General features: G+C 56.6%; 1 pseudogene; it reads left to right on the top strand.

The window, feature by feature from the left end:
• Positions 1–2,940: 2,940 nt before the first annotated feature.
• Positions 2,941–9,497, top strand: LOC136461195 (serine carboxypeptidase-like 51; annotated as a pseudogene).
• The last annotated feature ends 851 nt before the right edge of the window (positions 9,498–10,348 follow it).

Raw genomic sequence — 10,348 nt, 5'->3', positions numbered from 1 at the left:
GTCGCATCGCGGCATGCCCCAGGACTGGGTACACCAGGGCGAGATCCACCGGCGGATCCGCCAGGCACTCCATTGCCTCCTTGATGCATTGTGCCATTTCATCACCGCTAAGGGTCTCACCAGTGACCATCACCGTCCCTTTGGGCGCAGAATCCGGCGTCATCTTATACATCGGAAGAGCGCGCGCCATCAGCGGCGCTAGCCTCCTGACATGGTATGCTCTGACAACACCGGTCCCACAAAGACTATGGCCCTTAAGAGATGCAATGGCTCTAAGAAGGTCACCGTGCCTCTTCTCCTCCTTCACGATGGGCCCGTATCTCCACGCGTCCAGTGCCTCCTTGATCAGGCGACCGGTGAAGATCGACAGGGGGGGTGGCAGCGTCGTTCCTCAGGTAGAACCAGAGCTTATGCCACCCCTTGTTGAACTTCAACAACAGGATGGACATGTACTCCAATGACCAATTGCCTTAAAGACAGATGCTTGCACGTCCCATCGACATCGCTAGGTCTGGCTTCTTTCTCTCCTTCTTCCTCTGTAGCTCGACAGCGAAGAAATACTTCCATAACTCAAAGTGGGGCTCGATCCCTAGATATCCCTCGCACAGCACGACGAGGGCCGAGATGTGCTGAATCCCATTGGGATTCAGATGCTGTAGCTCAAGTCTGTATTAGTGCAGCAGCCCTCGGAGGAATCGGTGGGGAGGAGTCATGAACCCACGCTCATGGAAGGGGACGAAGGAGACAACATAGCCATTGGGCGGCGATGGCTCATCCTTGCCACCAGGTACGATCCATTCCATTGCCGTGGTCCTTGCATGGAGAAGGCCCTTCTTAACTAGACCCTCCATGCACGCGTGGAGAACGTTGGAGCGAAGCCACGGCTCCATCAAGGAACAGGGATGGCGATGTAGAAGATTCAACGGTGGCGTAGGACTAGAGAGCGAGAACTTCGCCAGCGACGGAGCAGAAACAGGGGAACGAAGGCCAAAACTTGAGAGCGAAAGGCAGAAAGACTGGAGGGCAAGGATGCGGCTGCTCGTATGGAGGCTAGGGAGAAACGGCTGTTTATAAGGTAAGGGCATAATGGGTGAGGGGTGAACCATCCGCCTAAATTAGCGTGCCCCATGCCTTGCCAGACCTGTTTCCTTCGGGGGTCATGCCCTCACTACTCCATGCGGCATCAGTCGCATCGCTGCCTCGAGAGACGAGCGCATGCCTATCCAAATCTTCCCCACGAAGGATCTGCTGGGCTACGGTTCACCTTCAAAGGCTATGGGCCGCCATAGGTAAGTGGGATACAGAGCTGAAAAAGCTCCCATGGCCCATTAATGCCTAGGAGTTCGAAGGCTAGCCCACCAGTGGGTTCATGGCCGCTCTAGGGCACCCTAGAGTGAGGGGACGTTAAGGACAGGCCCGCTAGCGGCCAATACCCAAGGCGCGCAAAGCGCCACTGGTGTCCTGACCCTCGTTTCGAGTCTTGGATGATGCAAGGTCCATGGTTTTCCTCCGAAGAAAGGCATCGAGCCCTCAGACCGGTCGAATAGATCCAAGAACTACATGAACTGGCCACCAAGAATATGGAGTCAGTCACCAGCTAATCTTGATCTAGGCCCCCACGAAGGCGATGCTAGGGCACCAATCGAACAAGCTCGTTAACAACTCATCGAGCACCGTGCTCCATCCAGCGAGGAAAGCACGGCACGGCTTAGCCCCTCCGTTCTAGCAAATGGACGCTTGAGGGACGATGATCACAAGATGAACCGACCCCCCGACCGGACCCCTGCTACGCGTGGGGGCTCGACATCGCAAAGAGACTGAACATGCGGTCGCAGACAAGCGACGAGTCACCTCTGGTTGTGGAAACCATAGACAGACTGCAAAGTGACAGTAACAAACAGTACTCCCGTGTGCTCTCAAACGACGGATCGCAAAAAGTCTTTGCAGGAGTATTTCACTCCTCCAAAGGCTCGGGGGCTACTGTTGGATATCTATATCCTAGGTATCTGAGCCAAAGGATTAATAAGCATCATGACAGCTCATTCGATGGTGAAGGACGCAACTGTGGCCTCGTCCGACCCCTAGGGGCTAGGCCACGCCTTGTTCGACTCTAAGGATGAGGTTTCTGCCTCGTCCAACCCCAAGGCATGGGCTCTGACTCCGAGGACAAGGTTTCTGCCTCGTCCGACCCTAAGACATGGGCTCCGACTCCGAGGACGAGGTTTCCGCCTCATCCGACCCCAAGGCGTGGGCTAAGACTCCTCTGACCCTAGGGCGTGGGCTCTGACTCGTCCAACCCCCGAGGGTCAGATTCCATCTCGCCTGGCCCCTAGGGCAAGATTTTTGCCACGCCCGTTCCTTGGGGGTCGGATTTACTACCGGCCAAAAATAGTGGCCCCAAGGTGGGACCCAAATCGCTTCAACCACTATGACATGGAGGCGCACGCCCGGGAGCACGTCTTGGGCACGTCCTGATGTGATTGACGATCGCATCAGGCCATGCTGGGAGACTCACATCGCTCACCACGTCAATAGGCCAGCACTGTGCTGCCAACTCCCTGCTATACTTGGCCATGCAGCCCGAGGCACGACGGCATGGCACGAAGCCCGCTTTTTTAGCCTGACACGAGCACGGCATGGCTCGATGACATGCGGGCCTGGGCTGGCCAGGCTCGAGGGAGCAGGCCGTGCCTGGGCCACTGCTTAGGCCCATGGGCTGCCTAGGCCACTGCTTAGGCCCATGGGCTGGCACGGTACGGCCTGGCCTGAGTCAATCGGCCCGACAACGGCCCGATGCAAGCCATGGCCTGCTAAAAAGGCCTATCGCCCTCACCCTAAATCCCCCCTCCCAACGCGTAGGCGCAGCCCCGTCCCTGTACCCGCGCCACACTCAGAGTCACGGTCTCGTTTCCCACCTGCTCGCCACCACGCCACCTCGCTATGGCCGCGCCCTGGAAGGCTAGAAGCACAGCCACCCATGGGGGACTCCTCACCGCTGCGTGGGCGCACCTGGAAGCGTTGCCACCTGCGGGGGGAATCGGCCTTGACCGCAGTGGCTTCCTCGGGAGCAAGCGTGCCGACCTAGGGGACTCCGACCCCGAGCTCCGCCCTGCTCCCTTCTTCGCTCACCCGGACGGATCTGGCATCAAGCGCCCTGGCTGCCTCCCCTCCACCCGCGTAGCCCCCTCCCCACCAGGGCGAGCGCGCCGGCGGCGGCCGCCGCTTCCCGTGTGCCTCTTCCGCCTTCCCCGCGCGCGGCGGCGTCTCCCTCACGCGCCGCATGACATCCGCGGCTAGATTCGAACAATGATGGGTGGATTCAAGCACGCCAGCAACCGCCGCCTCCTTACCTCCCCGCGCGGCCCCACATCCAGCCTCCAGGGCGAGCGCGTTGGCGGCGGACGCCGCTCCCCGTGGCTGCCCTTGCCTCCTGCTCTCCCCTTCCCTCTCTCTGTGGGCCTCGGGCCAGCCTAGCACGCTTGGCAGGCCGTGCCTGGGCCCTTGGTCAGGCACGACGCCCGGCTGGGCACGGCCCGGGAGGCCCGCGTACCGTGCCGGCCCGACATCCTCCGGACCGTGCCTGGCACGGGCCCGTGCCGTGCCGAGCCAGGTCGGCCCGATGGCCAAGTATACACCCTGCCTGACCACCGTCCAACGCTAGTCGATCGGCGTCAGTTGACTGGCACTGTACCGCTAGCCCCCCGTATGGCCTCTGTCAGGGGACCCTTTGACCATTCTGTTCGCTCGGATGGGATGGAACACAAGAACGACGCACGATGCCCGCACGTATGCTGCAGTGGCCAATAGGACCCCGGTGCGACGCCGCTGCCACCACGATCTACAGGGTTAGCGGGACCCACGCGAAGAGGAGGACGGCACACCTCCGGGAGCCTTATTTCTCTATCTTTTTTCCTTTTCCCTTCTCTCGGTCTTGGGTATCCTGTTCTCTTCCCTTGGTCTATAAAAGGGAAGGCAGGGCACCGTTCAAAAAGAGAGATCGATCGATCGATAGATCGAGCAGTAGAAGCATCGAGCAATCGAACCACGTAGACTTGGGAGCTCCTCCCTCTCTCGCCATTTTGTGACTCCCTACTACAAACTCAGTGCTGGTAACACGAGCAGCCCGAAACTGAATGTAGGGACATTCGGCCCGAACCAGTATAATCCTTGCGTCCTCTTAGCACATCATCCGGATCAGACGCGCACTATATAAATTTACTAGTCGGCTGTTCTAAACACCGACAAGTAGCATATGAGGTTTTGAGTTCAACTCCTCGTGAGAGCGAATATTCCACGATTTAAGGCATCGTGTTTTTAGTGGTTGGCAACGTTTCCGTCGATAGCGAGGCGCATCTCGTCTTGAGAATTTGTCGGCCCAGTCTTTGAAGGTGCTCATAGGGGTAGATTTGCGTGTGTGTATTCATAGGAACGAGTGTACGTGCATTGTAAGGGTATGTATTATACCGTGTAATCTTAAGAAAAAAGAGAGCAGCGAGTCCCGTAAAAAAAAATATTTATTAAATGTGGCAGAAACTATCAGTCACTCCGTGGAACTGTCGACGATCACACAGCCGGGACGGACGACGACGGAGCGGTGGGGATACGTTGAGGTCCGACCGAGTACGTAACTGACACACCATGCTCCATGCTCTTCGCTAGCTTGTTCGTGAGTATTTTTTTCTGTCTGTTCGTCTGCGTTTTATTGTTGATGCTTTCTAGAGGCGCACCTCTTCTGGTGGTATTACAAGAGCCCCGAGAGGCAGAAGGCGAGCAACTCGCCGGAGAAGCCATGGCCGACCGTCCTCTGGCTGCAGGGTGGCCCGGTACGTAGCTCGTGAGTCGTGACTGGTCAGCCGCAGCCGGTCTCTCCGGCGAGAACTGTGTAGCGATAGCTTGAGAAATTCAGGATTCAGAACCAACGCTTCACTAGCTTGAGTGCGCGCGTGACGTGCGTCGTTTCAGGGTGTGTCAGGGATTGGTGCCGGGAACTTCGTGGAGATCGGGCCGCTGGACGCCGACATGCAACCCCGCAACTCGACGTGGCTCCAGAAGGCCGACCGCATCTTCGTGGTCAGAAGAAACATTCCATCACCTGCCTCCTCCCTCTTCTCTGCTCCTGGGACAATCTTCTTCATGTCTCTGTTTCTTCCTTGCAAATTACACGTACGTACTTGCGCAGATTTGCCATGCTTGTGGCACTGGCAGGACAACCCGGTGGGCGTGGGGTACAGCTACGTGGGGGACGACGGCCTGCTCGTGACGACCGACTGGCAGGCGGCGGCTGACATGATGGTGGTGCTCAAGGCACTAGTAGAGGAACTGCCCACCCTGCAGAGCAGCCCGCTGTTCCTAGTCGCCGAGTCCTACGGCGGGAAATACGCCGCGACGCTGCGCGTGTCCGTCGCCCGGGCCATCAGCGCCGGCGAGATCAACCTCACGCTCGGAGGTAAAGATCTCGACCATTCAGTCAGACAGCCAGTAACGAAGCAAGCATGAATTTTCTCTCTCCTGTTCCGTCCTCCACTCCTCTCAGCTCTTACTGTTCAGCGACAGGCGTCGTCCTCGGCGACAGCTGGATCTCGCCGGAAGATTTCACTGTGAGGCGACTCTCCCAAGTAAGGATGCAAGCGGGCCAGCCTGCGGGCGCCCACCACGCCGCCGCATCAACTGCATACGGAAATCCACTATCCTGCAGGCGCCCGTAAACCTGCGTTAGTTGCCTGCATTTCCCCTGCCAGGCTTTTGCAGGAGAAGACTAGCAGACTAGCGGATGCCTGCCACAGCCCACTTTGTACAGCGACGAGTTCTTGCCCCAGCTGCCGGTTCCTCGTTTCCGTCGTTGGTGATGAAAAGAAGATATCGACTCATCGTTCCCGTGCAGATGCGTGTTGCTAATTGATTAATTAACAAGCCCCGCGCAACAGCCGTAGGGGACACAAGGTCCTAGACGATGTTCCGCCGACCTCTGTAGAAGATGGTGGCCGGCGTCCGGGACGTCGCGACCGGAGAAGACGAGGTCCTGCACCCACATACCACGACAGGCGCGTACATGTGCAGCTACGGTCGAGAGACGGCATGTCCAGACCGTGTGGCAAGCCACCGTTCCCGCGGCTGCGGCGGACGGCGACGACGAGGAGCTATGGAGTTGCAGGCATTGCAGGCTTGGCCGTCGATTGCAGACCTTGCAGGTTCTCGTGTTTAAACCCAACAGGCTTTGCAGGTTGCGCCAGCTGAGCCCGCATCAGGCATGCTATTTTGGCAGGTAAGCCTAGCAGGCTAGCAGGTCAGCCCGCGCCCACTTGCATCCCTACTCCCAAGGAAGAAAAATTAGAGTTCCAAATCTCGTCACCGATCGATTTTTGGGGTGATGCAGCTCTCGTACGGCCGGCTTCTCCAAGACATCTCGAGGCTGGACAGCGCCGGCGCCAACGAAGCAAACAGGTAATCCCATCCAGCATCTACTAGCTGATTACTATCCCTCCGGTCGGCGATGTTGTCACGGTGGTGCCGTACGTCGGTACGTAGCAGGAGAGCGGAGGCGGCGAAGGACCTGATCGCAGCAGGGGAGTGGGCCGCCGCACACGCGGCGTTTAACGATCTGTACATTTGGCTCGACAGCAGCAGCAGCCATGTGGTAGTTAAAATACTATGCCTTCGTTCGAGTAAGTTTTTATTTATTTATTTACAAACTCAAATCAATTGGCTGGCTTTTTCGCGCACTTGCAGTTGCAGTATATGTACAATTTCTTGCTCGATACTTGACTCAACGGCTGTGGCTCCATCGGCGGCGGCGAAGCCATCGGCAACGATTGGTGTCCAGCTGACGGGGTACTCGGAGCACCTCTCCACGTCGGGCTCCAATAACACCGTCGAGGGCATCCTTAACGGCGTCGTCAAGGAGAGGCTCAAGATAATCCCCAAGGACCTCAAGTGAGCTGGCCACCATTTCGCTGAGCTCGCCGCTCGGAATCAGACGTCGCGGCGGCAGTGACGAATCTTCCGTTCCTGACGAGAAACTCTTCCAACCGCAGGTGGCGGGCAGTCAACTACGCGGTCCATCTCGCACTCGTCAACGATTTCATGAAGCCCAGGATCGACGAGGCAAGCACACCTGGTCTCTCCACTCCGGTGACGGTCTGATCAGCATTCAGGTGACATGCTTGATGCTTCTGTCTGACTAAAATGTAATGTGCCTGTTGATGCTACAGATCGATGAGCTGCTGTCACTTGGCGTGAATGTCACAGTGTACAACGGACTGGTGATGGCCGCTCAGCTTCTCTGCTTCTTTCTACTCCGCAGTGCTTGGTTCTATATAGTACAAATTCAGTGTTTCCTTCAAGCACTAAGTTCAGTAACGTTTTCTTCATCCGAATCAGCTCGATGTGATCTGTTCGGTGATCGGTGCGGAAGCATGGGTGGAGAAGCTCAAGTGAGAGAGTTTGTTTTCTCCCTTCCGGATGCCATCATTCAGAGTTTCAGACAGTGTCTCTGAATTCCTCCCTTATCATTTGTTTTCAGGTGGGATGGGCTGAGGAGCTTCTTGAGCTTGCCAAGGCTGCTGCTCTATTGTGGCCCAACAAAAGCCACCAAGGCCTTTGTCAGATCCTACAGGAACTTGCACTTCTACTGGATCCTTGGAGCTGGGCATTTAGTAAGGAGTAAAATGCACCCTGCGTCCTCAAACTTTTGGGGCATTCCCATCTCGGTCCTCCAACTAAAAAAGCGATCATCTAGGTCTTTAATCAACTACCTTCGCACACCAACAATCCAAAGCCCGCCACGCTAGCGCCAGCATTTGACGTGGCCATGCCACAGTGGCACCTGGATGCTATGGTCGTGCCACAGTGGCAGGTGGTGGGCCTGCAGCGCATTTGTCGCGGTCCAGGCACGGGACGACCATCGCCGACGCGCCCGCCGCGGTCGCGGCGCTCCTTCACGGGCTCTCCGTGAACCACAGTCGCGTCGTCGTCATGTACGACATCATCAATGCCCTCGCCGCCGAGGAGGGAGATGTGGTCGCCGCCGAGAGCAAGGAGATAGACGGCATCACGGAGAAACCGCAGGAGAAGCCGGCGAGGAGGAGGACGTGGCCACCGCCAACTACTGTATTTGTTTCGTTCCTTATTTGCATGTGCAGGAGTGGCTACTCCATCTCAAGGACGGGATCCATGGCATCGCGTCGCTGATGGCGCCCATGGTCGGCGCCTTCTTCCTGCTGCTCAACTCGAGCGACTTCTTCCTGTACCCGAGCACGGCCGTGATCCGCACGTGCACATGCGCCATACGTCGGTGGCCGTCTCCACGATGAGCGAGCTGTTTGGGACCAAGAACTTCGACGTCCTATTGCCAACCGCTTCCATGCCTGCGACAAACTCAGCGTTCAAGATCGACGGAGCACCATTGCCACTACTGCTTCTGCTGCTGCTCTGCGCCGCCTCGCTCCGTTGCTCGCCGGCCTTCGGATGCGCGCTGTCCGCTAGGACGCTTTGGGCTGGTGGGGTCTCCGTCGCGGCCGAGGCAGACGTGGTGGCGTCGGTGGAAAAGAACGACAACAACGATGACCTGTTGAATGGGGAGTGGACGCGGGCCGACGGCGTTGGAGGCGGCTACTCGCTCTATAGCTCCGTGGAGATCTGGCGCCGGGGACGGAGGCGCGCCCTGCGATCATGAAGTAGTTCTCGAGCGGGAGCTGCATCACCGCGCCGCACTTGAAGTGGAGCGACAGCTCCGGCACCGCCGCCACCACCGCGTCCGCCACGGGCGGGAACAACATTGGGTCGAGGTACGTGAACGTAGTGCCGGAGTAGGACAACTTGGGGAGGCGGAGCTGCGAGGGCACGGACGGCGTGCCGCGGCCGAAGCCCGCAGGGCCCGACGGCAGCTGGTGCACGAACATGAGGCTGCACCCGAGGACGAAGCCAGGGATGGCCCGGCCTGGGCATTATGTCTGGCTACAGCGCCAGCGCCGCCTGGAGCGCGAGGCCAGCGTCGCGGCTGTGGTGCTGGTTCGGGAGCCACGGAGATGGACGACGCCCGGGGCCTGGTTCGACGTGGAGGGCCGCCGTGGCGAGGAACACGAACGCCTGGAGGAGGAGGACGAGACGCCCCGCTGTAGGCCCACCACCTGCCTCTGTGGCGTGGCCACAGCATCCAAGTGCCACCGTGGCATGGCCACATCAGATGCTGGTGTTGACATGGTGGGTTTTGGACGGTTGGTGTGCGACGGCAGTAGATTAGGGACCTAGGTGGTCGCTTTTTTAGTTCGAGGACCCAGATGGGAACGTCCCAAAAGTTTGAAGATCCGACGTGCATTTTACTCTTTAGTAAGTACTACTGGCTATTTTGTTACAAAAGCCACTAAATTTAGGATGTCAAGATCTGTAGTCAGGTGACAAATTAATTTTTCTTGCGCCCCTGTGTCATGCAGGTTCCCGTTGACCAACCATGCACTGCACTCAGTACGATTAGTAGCATAACTCAATGTCCAGCTTCATAAACGACCAGAAGGCGGCGTTATATACTTCAAAAGTGTAAAAAGCAAACCTATGAACTATGCAATACCATCTGAGTAACTCCCCTGTGTTTTTAGTTTGAATGATGCCTTATTTGGCTGCATTTGTCACATGTTTAGGTGGGATTGGGAGAAAAATAGTTCCCAAAAAAAATGTGAAATGGGGTGGATACAAGTGCAACCAAACAAGATCTAGAAAGGATTATTTTCAGACATCATATATTCCCCTCCATCCTGTAATACAACGCATTTCAAAAAAATTAAGACAATTTAAGTACCGAATGGCCAAGAGAAAGGTGAATTGGATTCAAAATTTAAAACAACATCCTTGGCCTATTCAAGATTCTATCCCTCTTTGCACCTTGGCACCTAAGTTTTCTACAAAATTAAGCACACTAGATAGTCCTGGGCCAAAAGTTGTCAAGACTCGGTCAAACTTCACTTCACTCATGAATACGCATTTCCACTCTGGAATGGCAGGTTTCAAACCATAAATACCAATTGGAGCCTCCTCAACAGGAACTCCACCGAGGAAGATCACCAAATCCTCCATTGGAACATCTAAATGATGGCAAACACCAAGAGTAACTTGTCTTCAACTTCCATTTAAAGAAACCCAAGCAAGAATGCTAGTAGAACTCAAGGCTAACACTTAATTATCACTTCTTAGCGTGGGTGGCTCTCCAAAGGCTTCACTATCATCTCTATAAGTACTGGAAGCAGTGGGGTGGAATGAGCCAGGGGTAGCACTTATATAGGGGGTGAAGAGGTTGTTAGCTTGCAATACAGGCCAGGAGATTGCGAACATAAGGGCGATAGCTGGAGTTTGCGACTCT

This window comes from Miscanthus floridulus, chromosome 6 (genome assembly GCF_019320115.1).
Source record: "Miscanthus floridulus cultivar M001 chromosome 6, ASM1932011v1, whole genome shotgun sequence".
Taxonomy (NCBI): Eukaryota; Viridiplantae; Streptophyta; class Magnoliopsida; order Poales; family Poaceae; genus Miscanthus; species Miscanthus floridulus.
The sequence above is the reverse complement of the archived record's forward strand: the minus strand, read 5'-3'. Positions and strand labels throughout refer to the sequence as shown.